Genomic DNA, 22,076 nt, shown 5'->3' on the forward strand with positions numbered 1-22,076 from the left:
GCCCGCGCCCTCGGCTCGGCACACACCCGCCGGGGCATCGGCGCCTTTTCTTAAAAATAACTTCAGCTTCTGCCCGTGGAAGGGTGGAAGTTAAACCTATTTCTCCAGCCCGCAAACGCAAACACTAAACACTGCACTAAGTTAGCCCGAATCCCGTGAAAATACGTGTGCTTTCCTCGAACCGGGACCAACTAGCCAATGGCTTAGCACGAGTAAAAGCTGTCTCCGTGGCTCAGTGCATCTGCTTTTGACCCGCCTAGTCACAGAAATCCATCATATTACCAGGTAATTACCCATAAAACTAATGCTGCCTCAATTTTTCAATTGTACTGTTTCTAGAAAATTTCTTCTAAACTGCATTTAACAATATTGACAGAAACATAAGGAGTATGTATCGGCTGCAATGCCACCACCTTACCTGCAACTGTTTTAAGTCCTTGCTCTTCTGTTCTGCGTTTTGAAATAACTGCCCATTTTGCAGTGGCCCTCCAGTGCACTCTTCCCTTTCATCCTTGTGTAAGTGCTACAACAGCTAAAGGCTTTAATAACTTTGGCCTGTTTTTGCCATCCAGTCCTACTGCTGTAATAGATCTCCATTAACATCAATTCAATGGCTAGTCTGAAGCAGGTGCATCAAAAACTGTTACAGTTAAAGTTAGATTGCAATGATGAATGCATGATAAACCAGACAGAGCAATTCAACAGAATCTGAATTATTTTCCTGATAAAATGTTCTTCTTGTATGAGACTATTTCTCCACAACATGAACAAGTTTATATAGCTAAAAATCTTTTGAAGCAGCATAGAATCATAGAGTATCCTGAGTTGGAAGGAACCCACAAGGATTATGGAAGTCCAGCTCTTGTTCCTGCACAGGAACATCCCTGAGTCACACCATGTGCCAGAAAGCATTGTCTAACTGCTTCTTCAACTCTGTCAGGCTTGGTGCTGTGACCACTTCCCTGGGGACCCTGTTCTACTGCCCAACCACGCTCTTGGTGAAGAATCTTTTCCTAATATCCATCCTAAACCTCCCCTGACTCAGCTTCAGGCCATTTCCTCAGGTCCTGTCACTGGTCACGACACAGAAGAGATCAGTGTCTGCCCCCCTGCTTCCCCTCATGAGGAAGCTGCAGACTCTATGAAGTCTCCCCTCATTCTCCTCCAGGCAGCACAAGCCAAGTGACCTAAGGCACCTGCTCCTCACAAGGCTTACCCTCTAGGCCCCCCCACCATCTTTGTAGCCATCCTTTGGACATTCACTAACAGCTTTAGATCTTTCTTACATTGAGGTGGCCCCAAGTGCCCTGGCGCTCAAGGTGAGGCTGCACCAGTGCAGAGGAGAAGGGATCAGCCACCTGCCCTGACTGGCAGGTGATGCTGTGCCTGATGCACCCCAGGATTCAGTATAGCTTTACAGAGTTGTGTTTTGATGGTTTAAGCCCTCTACTGTTAACCATTGTTTGCAGTTTTATACCACAAAACACACACTGTGTCACTTTAGTCACAGGCTAAAGAAAACAGAGAAAGAGACAACAAAAACTATATACATATCATGGGAATATTTTCATTAGTCACATTCAATCAGTTTAGTAGAATTTGACTTATTTCAGAATGTGCATAAGAGTGGCCCTGCTCAAATGTAGTTTGATCCAGCATTATTAAACTTATATACATGCATTTAAAACATGCAACTGCTGATGCTCTCCTGGCTGTTTCCAAACCACTGCATCTGGTAAGACGTTTTTTTAAAACTATACTGTATTCTAAGTGAGATTTTGTAGCTTAGTTTCTCAAGCATCCCATTTGAAAAAATAAATAACCCAACATTTTCTAAACAAATTAATCGGCTAGGCTCATGTTTACATGGTAATGGATGCACAGAATTCTATTCAAGCACATTAAAAACTCAGTTATGTCATTCATTATACTGTGTAGGCCATGCAGTGATGCTCACACAGCAGTTGGGATACTTGCAAACATACACAACTGGTATTGATCCCCATAAGTCATACTGAAGTCCCTCTTTTAAGGACAAGCAGTCCCATGCCAGGTAAGTGATAGTGTACATGACAAATTCTTGCCTCATCTCTCCACAGTGCAGGAACTCAGTCCTGCTGGTACTAAGTTGATGCTGACTGAAGGTGATGAAAGTTGAAGCTCTCAGCACCCTTCCAGACCACAACATAAAGAGCAAATGAGAAGCAGCAAAGAAGCAGCTCTCATTTCATTATCAGAGGAAAGTAGATTCTTAAATACTTATGCTTTATATCATCAGGAAGCAAATTATGTAAATAAATGCTTACAAATTAATTATGAATTCAAAGATAGTTAACTCCTAGCACTGCATGCAACAGGTTTATTTAAACATACAGGTCCATATACGTGATGTGAGCATTTTGATCTACTTATAGCAGTTCAAAGGTAACAAGAATAGTGTTTGAATCAAACAAGGCATTTATTTCATATTATGAAAGAGACAGAATTAAGAAGTGAACTGAGCTCATCAGAGTAAATATGCGTCATTTATTAGTGACAGGAAATATGGTGTCCTGGTTCTCTTGCAAATATTTCCCCAGCTTATCTGGGTTCTGAATTTGTTCACGGGGAAAGTCCCAGGCTATTGGGTCAGAAAATTCCTTCAGGGTCTGGCCCATTTTCTCCCATTCCCCACACCACGCAGGATTTTCCATGCCTGGGTCATATGTCTCCTCAACCCCTCTGGACATCTCAGTCCTCACTCTAGACAAGCTGCAGACTGTATAGAGGAAGCATACCAGATAAAATACCAGGAAAGTGATCTCTCTAACATTCAGGGGAAACTGAATATTCAAAGGTGACAATCAAAAGGTGACATAACAGATTTAAAGGAGAAGAAGGAGAGGAAGGGCTGAGAAACCTCATCCCCTACTCTTCCTCTAACAAATTAGGTGCAGACACCAATAAATCCCCAAAACAAGCTAGGGAAGATAGGATGGATAAGCAACAGACCATACACATTTTGAACAAGCCCCAGTACCTTTGTTAAGTCTCTCTAAATCATAATTATTGCACCTAGCAAAATAGCAATCCCAATCAGTGTCCTTCTTCTGTAAAAGCTGCATGCTAGGGACAGTACTGAAGCTATCTGTGAGTAAGAAAACAAGCCTAGGGACCAGAAAGACATCAGTTCCTCAAATTTAAGTGGCATGGCTACTGACTGCTTTATCCCAACACAGGGTAAGTAAAGCCAAAATGCAATTAGAACAATTAGAACAAGTTTTTTTCTACTTCCTCAAGCCTCATGCTGGGCGCCAAAATATTTGTCCTGGTTTGAGACAAATTTGGGAGGAAACACCCAAAAGGTGTCTCCTCTGAAAAGGCAGATTCCAGCAACCCTTCTCCCAACCAGCTTGGGAGAAAATCTCCTTAAAGAAAATGGAAAAAGACATTTTTTTAACAAGCAAAGTATTCACAAACCTGGGAAAATGAATAATATTAAACAATAAAACCTCTCACTTTTCTGAAGCGATGGCAAGTTCAGAGAGTCCTCTGGGTGTGTGGCTTGGCCCTCGCTCAGTCTCTCCAGGGCTCAGGCCCGGTGTCCAGGCTGCAGTGCAGCTTGAGGGTCCCCCGAGCAATTGTCCTGGTGTTCCGGACCAGAGGAAAGCTGAGCAGTTCCAGAAAAAAGCCACCATCCCAGGAAAAACTTTCTTGACTCAGCTCACAGGCGAGAAACTAGCTTGAAAAGCAAAGGAAAGCTGTCCTCCCTCTATCTGTGCTGCACACAACACACCAAGAGAAAGGAATCTGGGGGAGGAAGTGAAGCTTCTACAGACAAAACTGCGCACCATGGCTTCTCCCTCCCTTTGCTCTTGGATCTAGACGTAAGGCACAGAACTCAACATCCAGCATAAGCAGACTTTGGGGATACAATACAGTATCATAAAGTCACCCTAGGACACAAGGTGTGACAGAGGTGGTGACTATAGCCCTCAAATGAGTGATGAAAATACAGCTGCTTTCATTTTTCTGTGTTTCTTCAACTTTTGACTTTCACATCAACTGACTTTTACTCAGCAGTCCTCCGTGTTCTCTAACACAGTGCTTACTTTTTTTAAAAAGCCAAGTCCTTTTTCACATTTATGAGCTTTCCTAACACATAAAAAAATGCAGCTTTTGAAGCATTATCACCCTTGAGGAGTAGTTTATTGAAATCCCTAAAGAACTACTGTATCATTCTGATGTGAAACAGAGTAATTACTTACATTTAATATGAATAAAATGTATCTTTTGAAAGGAACAGCCAGGACACCAAGAACTTACGAACTCCAAAAATTTCATTAAAGCAGTTCTAATACTTTTTGAAATATACCAATGTTTGATGTCAGCTCCCACGTAAATTTTATAGGCAAAATAAACATTGCTCAATAAAGCCAAATTTTCAGTGAAATTTGAAATGAGCGAATAATTCTAACTTTGCAAGAAGATCCACAATGTTACATCCTTATCCAGCTCCTCTGGAGTCTGTTTCTAGGCAAGTCTCCAACTACCCTCTAGTTATCCTAAGAGTTACTTGTATTTTGTAGATGAAATAATTACTGAAATACATCTAAACAAGGAAAATAACAAAACAAAAAAATCCTTAGTTTTCTTGATAGAAATTGTGTAGCAATCTGAATGGCATTTAGAGAGAACCACAGCATTCACCTTCACTGGATACTGATTCTCTAGACATCTAATGGAAATGCCATTCTACAGCTTTTAAAAACTTGACAGCTTCACAGAATTCCTGAGGTTGGGAAGACACCTCTTGAGATCATCTAATCCAACCTGTCTGCTCAAGCAGGGCCAGCTAAAGCAGGTTGTCCAGGACTGTATCCAGCTGGGTTTTGACTATCTTCACAGATGGGACTGTACATACTCTCTGGGTAATTTGTCCCAGTTTTGATCAACTTCAGAGTGAAAAAAAAAAAAATTCTTGTTATCAGATAGAATTTACTATGTTTCAGTTTATACCTATTACCTCTTTTCCTGTCAGTGGGCACTACTGAGAACAGTTTGACTTCTTCATCTTCATTCCCTCCCTTCAAGGAATTATATATGCTGAAAAGATCCCCTTGAGACTTTTTTCCCCAGCTGAGCAGTCCCCAAACTCTCAACCTCTCCTTACATGAACCATTCTCCAATACCTCAAACATCTTTGGGGCTCTGAGACTTGCTTCATGTCATTCTTGTTCTAAGAACTGGACACAGCACTCCATATGTCACCTCATCAGTGCTGCACCACAGAGAGGAAAATCAACCTCCCTCAAACTGCAGGCAACCTACTTAAAACTACTGCATATTTACTCGGGTAGGAAGAAGAGTTCACATATAACCACCTGGGATCGCTTCTTTCCAGTGTTAAATTCCCAATCAAGCAGAATATCTAGAATATCTAGAATATCTAGAATAGAACACTAATTGGGTTGGCAGGACTTTTGGACATCATCTGGTCTAATGTTTTTGCTCAAAGCAGGTCTAACGTTAAAGTTAATTCAGATTGCTCAGAGCTTCATCCAAAGAAAGTCTGAGTATATGTAAGGATGGCAATTATACAACCTCTCTAGGCAACTTATCTCAACCCCTTATCTCCTCATTGTGAATTAATTTATTTAGGTCCAGTTGGAATCTTCCTTGCTCCATCTTGTATACTTTCTCATATATGTGAGTAATTTACTAGCAGCAAGTAAACTTAACTCTTACTGCAATTATCCAAATATTTGTCATAATCTTGGAATCATGTGACATATTTCTTTGCTTTTTAGACAAAGAGTAGTAACATTGTTTACCATATAAAAATAGTAGTATGCTCAGTGTGAAAACTGCCTTTGATTTGATAGGAAACAATAGGAATCAGGCTACTCTTATCTCCATCAGTTACTCATGAAAATGATCAGCAATGAGATTTTGCATTTCTACCATGAGGTTTTTTTCTTCATCCTTACTGAGCTCTCTATAAGAAGCCATATATTAGCACATAATAGCACTTCTGGGATATATATAGCATTTCTTAATGTTTACTCTTCTTTTATAGCCTAAAGTAAAGTAGCAAAGCAGGTTGCAAAATGCCAACATCTGTATTATTAGGCCATTGACAAATACATAAACAAGAAAAATGCATTCAAGAAACACTTCAAGAGAAAGGTAAAATTGTGTCACACAGTGTTCCAACTGTGTTGAATTAAATTCCAGGAACTTTTAAAAAGTAAGAGAAATTGTAAAGTAAGTTCCTACAGACTTTATAATAATTGGCTGCTAGTAAAGAAGAGAGAATCCAACAAGTGACTCCAGCAAGGGGAAGATGAGCAGATTTGTACTGTTAAACATTTCCTTAGCGCACACTGTCTCTTCCCAGCTAGGGAACCAGAAAACAAGAAACAAGGTCATAGCAGTGGGTCAGGGAGATTACCAGTGCAAGAAAAAAAAAATCATAACTCTGAAACAAAATTGACTAGAAATTGTCACAAGAATGAAGGAGACAATTTAACTTCAGTCAATTGTATGCAGAGATTTAAGGGAAAAAATATCTGGTTTAGAACATATTATTAGCTGGCCATTAAACATATTGAGTGAAGATCTTGTGGCCAGTTTGACATACCTTCCTGGAAACAGCAAATTCAAGAACTGTGATTATAGTCTTCAGAGGTATTGCAAATATAAAAACAACACTCTATCTCAGCAGAATTCAAACTTTTCAGTTAAAGCAGCTGTAGATTTAAGTGTGATGGGCATAGTTTGAAAAGGTATTTTCCTTCTGTTTCCTTGATTATTTTGTCATTATTCTAGATTTTTATTTTGAAGAATATTTTGAATAGGCATGATTACATGTATCAGACACAAAAGCTATCCAGAAGCTTCCCAGAGGAAGTGAGACAAACTTAGAAAATTTTACAGACCAAATGGTCTGTTCAGTTACCCCAGTAGTCCAATGTGCGGACTGTGATCAGCTGCTGCTTTCTGGTTTGTTTGGGCTTTTTAAAGCACAGTGCAGGTATAGACAGCCATGTAGCCAAGCTGATTCTTCATGTGCAAATAACCTAACTGACATTACTTTGGCTTTAAAGGCAAAGATTCTTTGTTATAGCATAAAAACTTGTATTGTGCCACAACAGTTGGGTTGCTTTTGGGTTTGTTTTGGTTTTTTTTTTTTTTGTTTTGTTTTGTTTTTTTTTTTTTTTTTCAGAGGTAATCGATTTTTGGTGAAGTGGGGTTAGCCTTTGAAGCATCAGAGACTGCTTACAGGGAGAGATGTAGTGGCAGGAGGTTTACAAGATACAAAACCAAGATGCTTCTGTGCCTCCATTTGCTTGTGTGCTTGGTTAAAAACCAGTGATCTGTGGTGGAGTTAGGATCTCTGGGCAACTAAAATACTGGTGGTATCCTCAACCTCTTCTGGATTTATCTCATGGCACACTAACTTCCATGCACTTTGCTCTGCTGTGCTACACCTCCTTTGCCTTTTTATAGGGTATTGGAAAAAAATGTTTTGTGGTTCTTAATATGTTCTGTAGGCTGCAATGGAGCAGGCATTATTTCAGTTGCCTGATTGTGGAGAACCACAGGACATGACCAAAGTACTCTTTTACAGTCCTATGCTTTATATAAATTTCTAGAAAGTCCGTGTAAGTAGAGCAAGTAACGATAGTGTGCTTTGGTAATATCTTAAAGAAGATACATAGTTTGAAACAATTACCTTGGTTCTTAATCAGGTGTTCTCCTTGCACCATGAAGATCTTGCATATCAGAATTACATTTTTGCTCTCCAGCCATTTACTTCACTTCTACTGAAGAGTTTATTAGACTGTCTCTGAATTAATGGAAATCCCACTTGTGTTGCCATTTCTATTATTATATAATCTCCAATACTTCTTAACTACTTTACCTATTGCTATCTGATTACATGCTTCTGCCAGTTCAGTTTCCTTTTACACTGCTCTCTACAATAGTATCACCTGCTTATTCTGAGGCTTCTCCAGAGAAAATTTGCTCTGCAATTAATGCTACTTCAAGTCTCCCTGCTACTCCACCATGGAAAAAATAAATCAATCAGTGATACTCAAGCTACATTATCAGAAAAATTCCACTGGTTCCTCATGCACAGAGCAGCCTGATACAGCTGTTGTCTGCATGGGCAAGTCTGTGTCTCCTCCATAGACTTCCAGGATTTGCAGGTCACAGAGCAAACACTTTGCCAATTTGATGTATGTATCCTCCCAGGGGAAATGTATTTCTATAACAGTATGAACATAGGTTTCAAGTTTGCTAATCAAGTCACAACAGAGTCTATGCTTTTTCACAAGACATCTAATGGCTACTTGCTATAATTCTATTACTTTTTAAAAAATCCTTGTTTCTGTAAATAATATATATCCTCTTCCATTCTATACTGCATTGTATACATATATTATATAAAATACCTATTATAGATAACATTTTTCCACTCTTTTTTCCCCTCAAATTATCAAAGCCACTTACATCAACATATACAGCTCAGCTAAAAAATAACATGAAGTCTTCAAATAGTTTTATAGAGTTTCATCTCTCAATTTCCATGAAATTAAAAGACAAATGAAAACAATGAAAACACACTGTAAGAAGCCTCCCGTGACTTCTACTAAAACTGTTACTAACAGATTTTGTTTCTTACAGTTGAAAACTGGCAGGAATGCAAATCAAATTGTATCACACATGTCAAACAGCTTCACAATTATGCAATCAACTTACACTGCAAATTAAAAACAAGACTTGCTACTAGATCTTAAGTCAAAATAAATTTAAAACATCAATAAGCTCAGCAAAAGCAATCCTCAACAAATCTACTCATGAGTATTATGATGGCAGAACCAGAAAACAATCAGGCTTGAAAAGAGATAGAAAAGTAGCAACCAAATTGCCTCATCTTTTATAAGACAAATTAATGACATTCACAATGTCATAGGGAGTTAACTACTCTATTTCAATCAATTTTTTACAGGAGTTCTGTTTCCAGCTCTCTCAAGAATAAAACCTTTAAATTAGTAACACAATGTTGGGTGGACTCCATTTCATTTGAACTGCATGGGACTCATTCATGGGAACTGCCACTTTGTCAGTCCATTGAAACAGTCAGCTTCGTCAGAGAAAACCAACACAGATACCTGTGAACTTAAACTGTAAAACAGAGAATGTTTCTTCCAGATAAACTAAGAGAAAATATGGGGCAGACCAAGATACCAAGCTTCACATCCTCCTATGATCTTTTTTGACAGTAATTTAACATATATATGTATATAGAGAGTCAAGGTCTGTGCAGCAACATGTTCCATGTGATCCTATCCATCCAATCATATGACTATAGTCACTGTGGAATTTGGCCTACTGAGTTAGATAAAAACCTTCCATAAGAAAAAATAAAAGCTCTTTAGGTATTTTAGATGTTTTTAACAGTTCACATTAACAAATGAGAGTCACTGCACGTAATATTTCACTGAAAGCATAATTTTGAAATTCTAATAATTTTTATCCACTATACTAATGATAACATTAAGCAAAACAGATACATTTAGTTGATTCTTCATGTGAATATGTGCTAGCTTTGAGGAGAGACAAACTCAGGATTCTAGCCAGAACCTATTCTCAAGTGAGCAATTAGCCCATAAATTGCTATCATCTGCCATCTCTGCAGTGACATTATCTTAGGAAGTTGACTGCTGGTTTGCCCAAACTTAGTTCCATGACTGCATGAAAGCAAAGAAGTTTGCGTAAATGGTGTCAGCATGTGACATTATCATCACGGAGTTTTGTAAAGAAAAGATGTATAAAACAATTCTCAAGTATGCAAAATAACCTTGATATTGTTTTTGCAGTTACAAAATCCTGGCCTTCAGACTCTGCCTGCAAGTAAACAGCATATTCTTGGTTTATGTGCATTTAATTAGAATGAACACAAAATCAACCAAAAACTGTGAGACCACATTTACCATCCCTGCATCTTGAACTTCCTCTTGTACTTGGATTTAGTGCAGTGCTAATGAGATCAAGTGGCTTTTAGCTGACTAGGCTGTGGCAGTTTGGACTCCCTGATTTTAGGGTTCTCAACAGAGCAGGGCTGAGTCTTTCTCAGAATACAAGGAACATACACGATCCTGCTTTTACAAAAATTGTACTGCCTGCTGAAGCTCATTTGCACATTTTGAACTTGTCCAGTCTCATCAACTAGACATGATTGTGGACTACTTTGCTACAAAATTCTGTAGGAAAAAAAATATTGGTGAGAAATGTAGCTAATACTTTAGGAGATTACAAGCTTTTGAGTCTAAAAAGAACTCCTAAGGATACCAGTACAGGCAAAGCCCTTCTAGAAATCAAGATGTTTGAATACAACAAAATAATACCTGTTTTGGTCCTTAAATGTATAATGGCACTTAATGGAAACATCTAACAAACGTGCAAATTGGATTGTTGTATCAAGAATCTTGTTTTGTACATAGAAAAACAGATCTTAATTTCCTCCTCACAGAGAATCACAATCTTACTAAAATCACTACATTCCCCTGCAGGGATATCTATACTTATATGGCAGGTTAACTATATTTATGTTACCTCTTTAGGCCTGGACTGTATAAACATTACTATCTTGCTTCACTATGCATGCCCAGAGTCAATGCAAGCCTACAGTGCTCATTAAAATCGTGACTATCAGCTTTCATCAAGCTTTAGTCTGGAAGACCATGCAGGAATGTACAGATATATGTAACAGTCACCTCCTTATAGCTTAAAAAGTTGTGTAAAGTCAGCAGAGGGAATGCATCATTCTTTTCTTTTGTTTCATACCTTGCTGCTATTTCTAATCTGTATTGCAAGGGTCCCAATTTCTATAGTGACTGTCAAACGAAGAGATTCTATGAGATGAGATTTATCACAGATATAATAGCTCAGCTTCAGATTGCCAGCTGCCTTTTCACTGCATCATCACACTTGACAAAGCACAAACATACCCTAAACATTTTTACTTGCAAAATGTTTCACATTTTGCAACGAACTGAGCTCCCATAAATGTTAAATACATTTCAAGAATGGTTTTTTAAAGCAAATGATAAACTATGCTAAAGATATCCAATTTCTGACCTTTCTACATTACTACAATCTGTATGCATTTTACTGAAATTTTTTAGATGTGACTATTTTCTTCAGTGCTGTAATAACTTCAGGTTCTAGAGGCATGAAGCTAGAAGGTTTTACCTATTAATTTATATGGCAAATCTCACTCCATTCTCTAATCTAATATCCTTGGGAAGCTTTTAAGAATAAAAGGCGTAATACTCTTAAAATTATTTCCCTTTACCACAAATGCATAGATGGGAATATGAAATTTTGACAAGGAATTTGGCTTATGAGAACTTGTTGATACATGTAACACATCGTTTGCTCCTATCATCATCATGCTGTCTATTTAATAATTCACATTTAAATACAAGACCTCAGTTGCCACAGCTCAGTAGGAATAAAATTAAGGCGATTTACATTTTTCCTACTGAGAAATAAGGAATTTTGTCTAATGTTTTATCCTGTGTCTTTTAAACTTGTCAGAAACACTGGTGCCATCATAATCCTCTATCAGTCAGGAACTAAAATATGTATTTGGGAGCTGTGTTTTCCATTATGCATCAACTTACCAAATTCCTGACAGAAACCATTGTTATAAAATATATCTAAAATAGATAATTTCAAACACAGACTAGCAATTCACAGTTTTACCAGATATATTTAAAATCTATTGTACAATTTTCTTCATTGCATCTCTTTTTCTTAACATTTGTACCAGTGAAGCAATACCTTTACCCTGCATTTTTCTTTATATATCAGTGAATAGTACAAAAAACTCAAGAACAGTTGAAAACTGTTAAGATGAGGTACTGAAATTGCTTTCTTATAATCCTATTTTATGTTAATGTCCCTCAGTCAATAAGGAAAAGCTAATGAATTTCAGTAGAGAGACTCAAAAATACTCCTGAAAACTAATTCTTTTGGTACAATTAATGTGGTGCTAACAAAACCACCTAACAAAGATAGTCATAACAAAGAGAAATGGAGTTTGTTGAAGATAGATTGCATCCAGTCACTTTTTTAAAGAAGGAAGAAGTAACTCCATAGTTTGTCTGGATTTTAGAAACACCTGTCCAAATCTTTACATACCTGTCCAAATCTTTACATACAATTTTTACTCAGTAAAAAAGTAAATTTTACTGTTTGTTAGAGCAAACATCCTTGCTATGAACCTGACCTCTCAGTGGTGTTATTTTCCAAACCACTGTCACTGATGTACACAGGAGCCAATTTAAATGGCACTTAGTGGCCAAAGAATAAACTTGTAACTGTGGGAAATAGTAAAGGTAAGTGGAGCTTCCATCACTGAAAACTTTCAAAACCAATCTGGACAAGGTCATGAGCAATCTCATCTATTGATCCCACTTCCAGTAGGGGACATGGAATAGATGAGCTCCAGAGATCCTTTCCAACCTCAGTGATTCAGGTATTCTGTGAAATCAGAATTATCTAATTCTAATTCTAATAATCAGAATTATTCAATAGGTCAGGAATATGTTCACTTCATGCAGTGTTAGGCTACCTGCAAACAAAAAGTATTTAAAGTGTTAGTCAGCCCAGCTGAGTCTGACCCGTTTCAGAGGTGAATGCCATGGTGAGTGCTGGGGTCTGGTCTCACACCATGACATTGGTCTCTCCTGAGACCAATGATTCCTAGGGATACACCCTAGTATCACCTCCTTGTCTACATTACCCATTGGGATCCACTATGCAGAGCACCATAATGTCAGCTAAACAAAAGCCCTGGGTTCTCCTAAAGATCAGTACAGATTGTATCAGACTGCACAGCAGCTTTGTGTCCATTCCCATTTGCTCCATGACATGTCTAAAAATTTAAATTACAAAAAAGGTACTATTTACTAATTTAAGGACAAAGCTACCCTTATACTAAGCTTCCTGGAATAGTGCATAACAGCAAAATACACAGTCCTGTTAAACTGGGTTAATGGCTGCTTTGCATGACTCCCCTCATTTTCCCCTTTATTCAAATTTTTCTATTTCTCATCTCCTTTCTGCATTCTCCTGCTTCTGTGAGTTGCTCCATTTCTTAGAGGCACTAAATTTTAACTCAAAATCTGATGAACAAATTTAGCTTCCTGAGAAATAATTGTCTTTTCAAAATAATATAGCTTTAGGGTAGAGATGTTATTCCATGTTATTTATGTAACAGGAGTCTAAATTCTTCTTGAAGAGGAAAACTCAACCACCTCAAATTGCAGATGTCCTTTTACAGTACAGAACTCTACTCAATCAACTAAGTTTTATATTCAGTTCACTACTTGACTTCAGAACGCCTAGAACCCAACTGCCCTAGAGGAGACTGCCATTTCAGAAGTGGGTAATTCAGGCTGGAAACAGGCTCTCTGTTAGGTGTGGTTCAGGATGAGAATGAGGGTAGCCAAATTTAGGGTCCAATCTGTGTATTATCACAATCCAGCTCTAGGGAAATCTGGGCAAAACTCTATCGACTCAAGCTTTAATTAAGTGCTTTTCTGAAAGCACCAAGGAAATCATACACCTTGGGAATTCTGGAGCAACTGTCAACTAGAACTCCCCAGTAAAAGTGCTCAGTTGAGCAAAACAGTCACAGAGGTGTGCTTTTTGGTCTTGAGTGCATAAAGAAAGAGCCTGTGTATTTTGGGGCAGAGAGGGCCAAGGGAAGACAGAGGATGGAAAGTTGTTGCCTCTACAAGAAAATAAATCAGAAGAAAATCTAAAGGTTGACTGCAGTATTTAGTGAAGGAGTAAGAAAAAAGCTGTTAAAAAGAAAACAACTTGTTTTTTGAAATGGAAAAGCAGATCCATTCTTTGAACTAGCTGACCCTATTAATAACAGATATATCAGCATAATATGGTCACACAAAGTCCAGGGCAAGTTGGGTCCCATTTACTGAAACATCTGAAAGTATTTTTATTGGTATTTATCAAAACTGGCTAGATTACATTTAGGGCAAATATATCCAAATATATCCATTCAGCTAATACCTTCAGCTGCAGTGGAAACATACCCTTTTGAGAGTCCATATGCTCTCCAATATAAACTGTGTTAAGAAAAGGATGCATTACTGAGCCTGTTTTACACAAAGACTAAAATATTTCTAGCTGTTTCCTAATAAATTTTTGATGTCAGCAACACAGGAAGACATGACTGCCTAGGAATTAAACCTCCAACTCTCAAATTCCAATACAATGTGTTAATCACAACATTAGTCTTCATCTGAATGTTAATTTGACACGCATTTAAACCAGACAGCTAATCTCTGAGGTGAGATATTTCATTTAAAAAATAGCCATACTGAATATGTAGCCTATATTTTGCCTCATACTGCTATTGATACCAGCTCCTGAAAATAGTCAAGATATTGGCAGATAGTTTTAGAACAGGATTGGTAAAAAAATTAAGAGTTAAGTCTCAAATTTTCAGCATATGGAGGCAAGTAAAACATTTTGCAAGATGCAATATTTGAAGATAAAAAGCTGGATTCTTCAGAACTTCATGCCTTATATAGTGTGTATCTGTGTATTTATAGATACAAAATTTTATACACTTGCAACTGAATCAGAACTTCTTGTTTTTATTGCATTTTTGAATTTGGTTTTAAGCAAGAGCAAATGATCACTTAAGATAGCTAAGATTCAGACCCATCAACTCATCTTTTTCATATTAACAAACATCTCATGAACATGAATATTGCTGTTTACACAGCCTAATCCCACACAATACCATCATGACTTCCTGAAACAAGTTATTTTTATGTCTCTATGATGTATTTAAATGTACTTTTACCTCTGCCGTGGTGAAGAGATTGTTTAATGCACATCTAGAGCTGATATAGTGTTTTACAGCTATACATAACTTACTAAAAAGGAAATAAAAATGCACAGTTATGCTCATTTACAAAGCATCAGTTAATATTAATAATCACTGAAACAGGAATACTGTCTCATTTTATGTTTGTAATTAACTGAAAGTATTTTTGGTTGGAAATAGAAGAATGCTGTTACAGATTCACTCTGCAGTGAGGTTTAAATATAATATCTCCATCATTGCACTGTTTGCAGCATGGTTAGAAATGTGCTTGTAAACTAGTCCCATTCCACACACGTGCAAGTACCACAATCTCCCAATAACCAGGGGTGAAGACATCAAATAAAGAATACTACCAGTGTCCACAGTGCACTGATAACTGTGAGAACAAAGTGTAATTCTTATGTGAGAAAATTCCAGTGCATTATCTAATACAAGTGTGCTGGAAGCCTGTGGACTATTCAGAATCAAACAGGTCCTCTGGTCTACTGCTCTGTTGCACTTCTCAGTCCTAAAGCCACCAGGATGCCATTGTAGTCCCAAGGGTGTTTTGTTATGTTTGCTTAGGTTGTGATCACTGCACAAGCAGAAACTGCTCATTTGAGACTGCCAAATTTGTGCTCTTTTTCTAGTCCCCTCCTCACACCTCCCAAATCCAGGATGGTTAGACACTGTAAGTATCTTCTATTCTGTCTAAAGTACTTCCAATATTTCATAAGCTCTCAAGCAAACTCTCTACTTCACAGTGGAGTCAGGGACTCACTTCACTAGCATGTGAGCAGAGATGAGGAAAGAATAAAGAATAAAGTTTTCACACAATATTCAAACATTGTCACGTAAAGAAAACTACTCACATGAGGAATGCTAGACTGCTTATATCCCTATGGACTCTGTGTCAACAAAAATAACAGTAACCTTTTTTCTCTCTATTCCCAAAACAGCACTGAGAGTAAACCTGCAAAACTCGGTAGATTCCAGCAAAAAATTCAGTTCCACCAGACTAATGACAAATACGATCTTTCAGATCTCATTTCTCTAAAAAAGGAATGCATTCTGTTAGACAGGAGTAGTCACAAACATAAGACATTTAGTCAAAACATCCAAAAGGCTCCTGCACAAGAAAATTGATAGTCTAGTTAGAGAAAGTTGAGGATTATGTAATGCACACAACTGCTTAAGTAGTCTGTTTTCTGCAGTGAAAGGAATGAAACAGAGTACCTACTGACCTAAATAAAACTTTTGTCCAAGACAAACATAAATTCTTATTTTTCAACTCTTGAGCAACTTCAATGGGACACACAAATACGTACCTTGAATATCCTTTATGTGTGGATTTCCTTTTCAATCTGAGTTAGAAATATTCATCTCCCACACCATGTGACCTATGGAATGTGTTCAAAAGCACGAAGGTTATCTATAAAATACTGTGTTCCTCCTTCCTAAAAACATGTTTTGTTATTCAGATGTTCTCTATGGCTTTTTATAGCTTAAGTCTCAAATGCTTCATAAGTCCTCCTGCTAAATAAATAACTGTACTGGGCCTGGCTAGGACAGAATTAACTTTCTTCCCAGCAGCTCACGTGGTCTTTTAGTTACCTGCCCAAAACAGTACTGACAGCACACTAAGGTTCTACCTATTGCTGAGCAGTGCTTGGCCAGCACCCAGGCCTTCTCTCTTTCTTCACTCCCACCACAGTGAAAACTGTTGGGGGTGTAATACATTGGGAGAGGATGCAACCAGGCAGAAGATCTGAACTAACCAAGGAGATATTCCATGCCACGTGACACCACATTCAGTCATGATAAGGAGTAACAGGGGGTCTTAGGGATGTTAGCTGCCATTTCCTTGGAACTGGCTGTTCATCAGTTTTTCTGCAGGATGTGGACAGTAACTGCCTTTGCCCCACTTGTTTTCTTTCCTCTCATCTTTCATCTATCCTTAATTTTATAAACTTTTAAACATGTTTTTTTTTTACCTCAACCCCCAGATTTTCTTACTTTTTTCTCTTCCCTCATCTCACAGGGGATTGGGGTGAGCAAGTGAGCAATTTGTGGTGCTTAGCTGCCCACTGGGCTTAATCCACAAAAATAACATAATAAACAAAATCAGTGATTTCCCACCTTTCTGTTGTGCTGCCTGGTGATGTATGAGTAGGTACTGGGTGTTTATGCACATTATGACTAAGCCTGTATTTCTGTTACAAGCAGATACAGGCTGTACCATTTCTCCATGGCCAGATGCAGATGTGCATAGTATGACATGACCAGCATCTCTGAGGGATGGAAAGAATGCAGGAGTGGGCTGGGTGCCAGATGAAGGACTTACCCAGGCATCATCCAGCTCAGTTTCTAGTTTGCCTACAGGTCAATTAGCATAATCAGAATAATTTTGTGTAACACCATACATTGATTATGAGTTGTCAAAATAAATGCTTTCAACGGACTTGCCCCAAACTAACACAAAAATTCTACCAAAACATAGCCATGACCTGCACATGCTTCTCACCCAGGGGAGAGGATGTGTGAAAAGAATTGTGACAGATGATAGGGACATTGTTTACTATGCTGCAGGAAGATGTTTCATTTCTATGGTAATAAATACTTTATAAGAAGCCATACAGATTTATGGCATTATCTCAGACAGATATTTATATCAAGCTATTACATATTTTTAAGACTGGGAATATACTAGATACAAATGATAGTATTTTTGGGTCATCTCACTAAATACTTGTTGCTTTTAGTGCAATTCATAGAAAGGTACCATTTGTATTACTGAATATTCTTAATGTCCTCTCACTGAGCACTAAAATGCTGTATTACATCAAAAATAAAAAACACAGCATTAAATTTTCATACATAAATTTTATGGGTAAAATAGAAATCAAATGTAGAGTCTAAGTTAGAAGTCATTGCAAGCAATTTTCCCTACTGACTTTAAGGAGATTTGAACCTGTGGCTTTTGACTCTTAAAATAAACACTGCATTACTGTCACATATAAAAAATATTATGAATAGTGAAGAACTAGTTTAATCTACTTCTTGGAGCAAACTGAGAATCTCCTAAAGGGGCTTAAAGATTACTGTACATCTGAAGTAAAGCTCTATCTTGCATACCACTGAAATATTGTACAAAGATGGCTTAAAGAACGTGGTTATTAACAGGGATATTTATTGATCATAACAAAATATTTATTTTCTGTCAGTGGTCTGAAAAAATTTGCCACAATGAAGAGAAGGAGCCTTAAAGATAGGAATCCTGGTTTCTTATGGTTCCTAAGCATATGCTAGTTTTATTTACACAACATACACCCCTGTGTTACTTTAGGGAAGCTGGGCATACAATTCCACACAATATTTATTTTCTCTAACCTTATTTTAAAAATAAATATGAGCCATTCAATCGAGTCTGATTTTCTTCCTTCTGAAAGAATTCTGGAACGCTGATCTTGGACCATTCTGCACCTTAGCTGGTTTGTTTTTATTAATGGTTAAAACAACACACCTTTTCTAGGTTTATTTTTAAATAACATAAAAATATAAATGGAGAAGGGTTTAATACAGAACAAACAAGGAACAGTATTTTTACAGAAAACTTAATGGCTAAGCAGATGTCTAACCTACTTTGAGACCAATATGTTATGCAAATACAGTACACAGCTCTCCCTTGTATCCCAGGGCTATCTTTTGCAGACTAGCTGTTGCTTTACTTTCCACATACTTTTTGAATACTACTCCTCGAAAAAGAAGATAAAAGGCTATTTAAAACTTAAATAGTCAGGTATTTTACAAGAGACCCTATAATGCCTTTATAAAGTGCTGACAAGCCACACTAGATGTGTTGTACTGTGAAAATGTCTCACCTGATTAATGCCATTCTGATGTGTTTTTCTTATAGATGTCCCTCTGTTCTGCTTTTTCTGAAATAGCAATCTGACAATTTCAGGTAATTGCACAAAGAATTCTCTGCCAGGACTGTGTGCAATTAAACTTCCAAAAATTACAGCAAAGACTGACTGCAGAACCTTTACTGTAATACATATCAAGTAAAAAAAGGCCAATCATCTAATCTGAGTTGCACTAAAAATATTAAATTTCTCCTGAAGTTCAACAGATTATTTTGATTAAAGCATCCTTCTTAATTTTCTCTTGTAAAGAGTGATCTACAAAAATCATAGCTATTTTCAAATGTTATAAAAAATAAAAATACTTAATAGTAGTCTGAATTAGTCTGGTTTTTATTACTTCATTTGCTAAGATACAGTAATTTGATTTTCTTTTAATCAGCTAGACTAAATAATCTGGTTTTGAATACGACTTACTTTATCTCAAATGTTTCCATTTAGTTCATGCAAGATAATATCAATAATCAATACCTTGATTACTGTCTGGAAGTGCCACCTTAGCTTTACTTTTACTAAGCTGTGCCTCCAGCCATCCATGATAAAGCAGGTGTGCCAAGAACTCTCTCATTCTTTTAGGCTTTCTCTATACAACTTTCAAGATTTTTGCATCCTTCTTGATGTGCAATTGCCTGAATCAAGTTCAGAATGAATGTTGATCACAGCATTAAAAACCACTGAATCAATGTAATTCAACAACTGTTTGCCCATTCATCTAAGACTACCTTAATTCTTTTGTGTCCCCTTGACACTGGCAGCTGATTATACCATGACCCTTCAAAACTCCTTTAGAAGTCTGTGCTTTGTAAGGGAAGAATGAGGCACTCTGTAAATGGAACCTACAAATAGTTTCTACATAGTGATTTCTCTTTTGCTATCTATCCTATTCTTCTATTTTATTATCTTAGATCTTAGCTCTGGAATATGCACATGGAAGTGTATAAGACTTCTATTTGAACTTGTCTAATGTCAGGAAGCTTAATTACATTTATATGGAATATATCAATTTTAGAATTACTCCCATGTGGTATTTTCTGCTGTTTCCCTCATGAATAACTGAACACTGCAGACTTATTTCTGCAGTTTTATGTGTGGAAGGAGTTGGTAGGACATGAATGCTTAGCCTACCCCATTTACATTTTTGTAAATGTTTTGCTTTCACCTCCTTTATGATGCTTTTCTGATTCATAATTAAGCTGACTCTAACATCTGAATCAAATGCCTATAATAGAGAAATCATTATATTACTATAAGAAAAGTGCCACATTATGTCTCCATTTCATTTTTACCAAAGCACTGGTTATTACTCAAGTGTTTGTGTCATCTTGTTTAACTAATTTTTTCATGAGTTTCTCCTCTCCCTGCTCCCTGTTCTTTCTTCTGGCTGCCCTGAACACAGAACTAACAAACTTCTGAGAGCAGCACTTTACACCAGCTGTAGATGGCACTTAGAAACAGTGAGATCATGGCTTGAATTGCAGTGCAGTGGATACTGAACAGGTGTTTTTATGACAGAGCACCTAGGAGATGGGCCTGGAAAACATGCATAGAGACCTTCCAGTCTTCTGTCTTGCAATTTCAAAGACAAAGGTTTTGAAATTGTACCAGAAAGTTCATCTACATAAGATTAAAAAAAAAAAAATCAAGCCATTTCTCTGGGATTGGGTGACTGATTCCACTCAGTAAACTTTTGGCCTGACAAGTCTTTACACAGCACAATTCTGGAGATAATTAGAAGTAAAAAAAAATACGTAATTTTGGTTCTACAGAAATGAAAAAAGAGCAATTAAGGTTTTCTAAATTTAAACAAAGTTTATTGGGTTTTAACCATCTGATTTTAAATGAAAGACCCTTTTTCTTGCTTTGTGCAAATGCGCAGATTTAAATTTAGAGCTTCTGCAATAAGTATAAAGGATTCAAATTGTGGGCCCTTAAATTAGCAGGAATGCTTGCTAGTGCCTTCAGTGAAAACAGAGTCAGAAATAGACCAAGGTATTTTCTAGGTGAATAATGATACAGCATTATTTAAATGTGTGCAGTATTTCAACCTTTTCAATGTTAAAAAATGAATTGTCTTTTGATTATACATTGTGGAGATTGAAGAATGAAACTCAAGTAATATTTACAAATGGTTTTCCTTCCTACATCTTAAGGAAGAAAAAAAATCATACTCAAAAAAATTTTAATAGTGGCAAAAAATCTAGCACTAGAAAGTTGACCTGACTTTTTGGCTAGTTTCCACATAAAAAAAAAAATCTTACATATAAGATACTTCAATGGTTAAAGGATGAAACATATCTTAGTGGATACCATGTACAACAGAGTAGGAGCTATGCTAGTCAGAACCCATTTAAACATAGTTTTTCTAGTAAAAAGTAATCTTTACCTCGCTCAATGGAATTATTTTACATGTTATAATCTATGCTAAGCAAGGTTTGTCTTGAAGAGCAGACAGTGACCTGAATTCCAAGGAAAGTATTTAGAATTTCATACCAGAACTTGAACTCTAGATTCTTCTCAACAATCCTTCTGTGATTTCTTTTCAGCATACACAGGTTTCTTCTTATTCCAAAATTTATCTTCTACTTGGATTTTGATCAGTTCCTTGTGTTTGTGAAACAAGAAGGCACATGCAAAGAAAAGAAAAAGAGACAATGAAAAAACACATCTCTGAATAGAAAGCCTTGCTAACTCAGAAGCGTTGCAGAAAAAAGCACAAGCATGAGACCCAAAAAACAAATGACTGTAAGCAAATGTTTACATAGACAGCAACTACAGCCCCCGCCTCCCTTCCCATCCCCAAAATGAAAATATTTAGCACCTATTTGCTTACAGGAATACAACTCTGAAGAAGACTCTTAATAAGCCCAGTAATGTCTGGTGCAGGCAATTGCAATGCAGTTCACTCCTGCAGGGACATCCTAACTATGAAGGTACTGCAAAGATCTCATCTACTGCCTTTCCTCTAGAGAAGGAATACAGCCTAAACATCTCCTCCTGCATCTAAGCATGTTCTGAACAAATAAAAGCACAAGTTGTAAAAGAAATTTTTTTCAAAGTTTTTTTCCTATGTTTGGACCACTCAAAAAAGTTCTGGGGTTCCTGGTCATATTACACTGATTAATTTTGGTACATAGTACAAGAGCAGCAGCTGCACAGTCAGCAGTTGGATTTCCATGCCCTGTTTAACTTAAATGGAATCACTGCTTTCCTTGTATTTGGTATAGGTCCAGAGACTGAGGCCTGCAGAGCTGGTG

The 22,076-nt window shown here is 37.2% G+C and overlaps 1 protein-coding gene and 1 long non-coding RNA gene across 3 annotated transcripts in view; one reads left to right on the forward strand and one right to left on the reverse strand.

Annotated features, from left to right (window-relative positions):
* The window catches only part of PCGF5 (polycomb group ring finger 5), a 58,388-nt gene that overhangs the window by 26,733 nt on the left and 9,579 nt on the right, over window positions 1-22,076 (reverse strand). Inside the window, exons 2-3 of one of the 2 annotated variants that reach the window (XM_053949762.1) lie at window positions 21,313-21,423; window positions 16,228-16,299 (exon numbers count right to left, since the gene is read on the reverse strand). The gene's annotated coding sequence lies outside the window, so the exon portion shown is untranslated. Of the gene's footprint in view, window positions 1-16,227; window positions 16,300-21,312; window positions 21,424-22,076 lie in introns of those variants that run through there. The other variant, XM_053949764.1, reaches the window with a different exon arrangement.
* Window positions 18-21,842, forward strand: LOC128791842 (uncharacterized). Its single transcript, XR_008432174.1, has 3 exons — window positions 18-285; window positions 21,366-21,564; window positions 21,655-21,842. It is a non-coding gene; the product is annotated as an uncharacterized LOC128791842 (long non-coding RNA).

Source organism: Vidua chalybeata, chromosome 8 (genome assembly GCF_026979565.1).
Source record: "Vidua chalybeata isolate OUT-0048 chromosome 8, bVidCha1 merged haplotype, whole genome shotgun sequence".
NCBI lineage: Eukaryota > Metazoa > Chordata > Aves > Passeriformes > Viduidae > Vidua > Vidua chalybeata.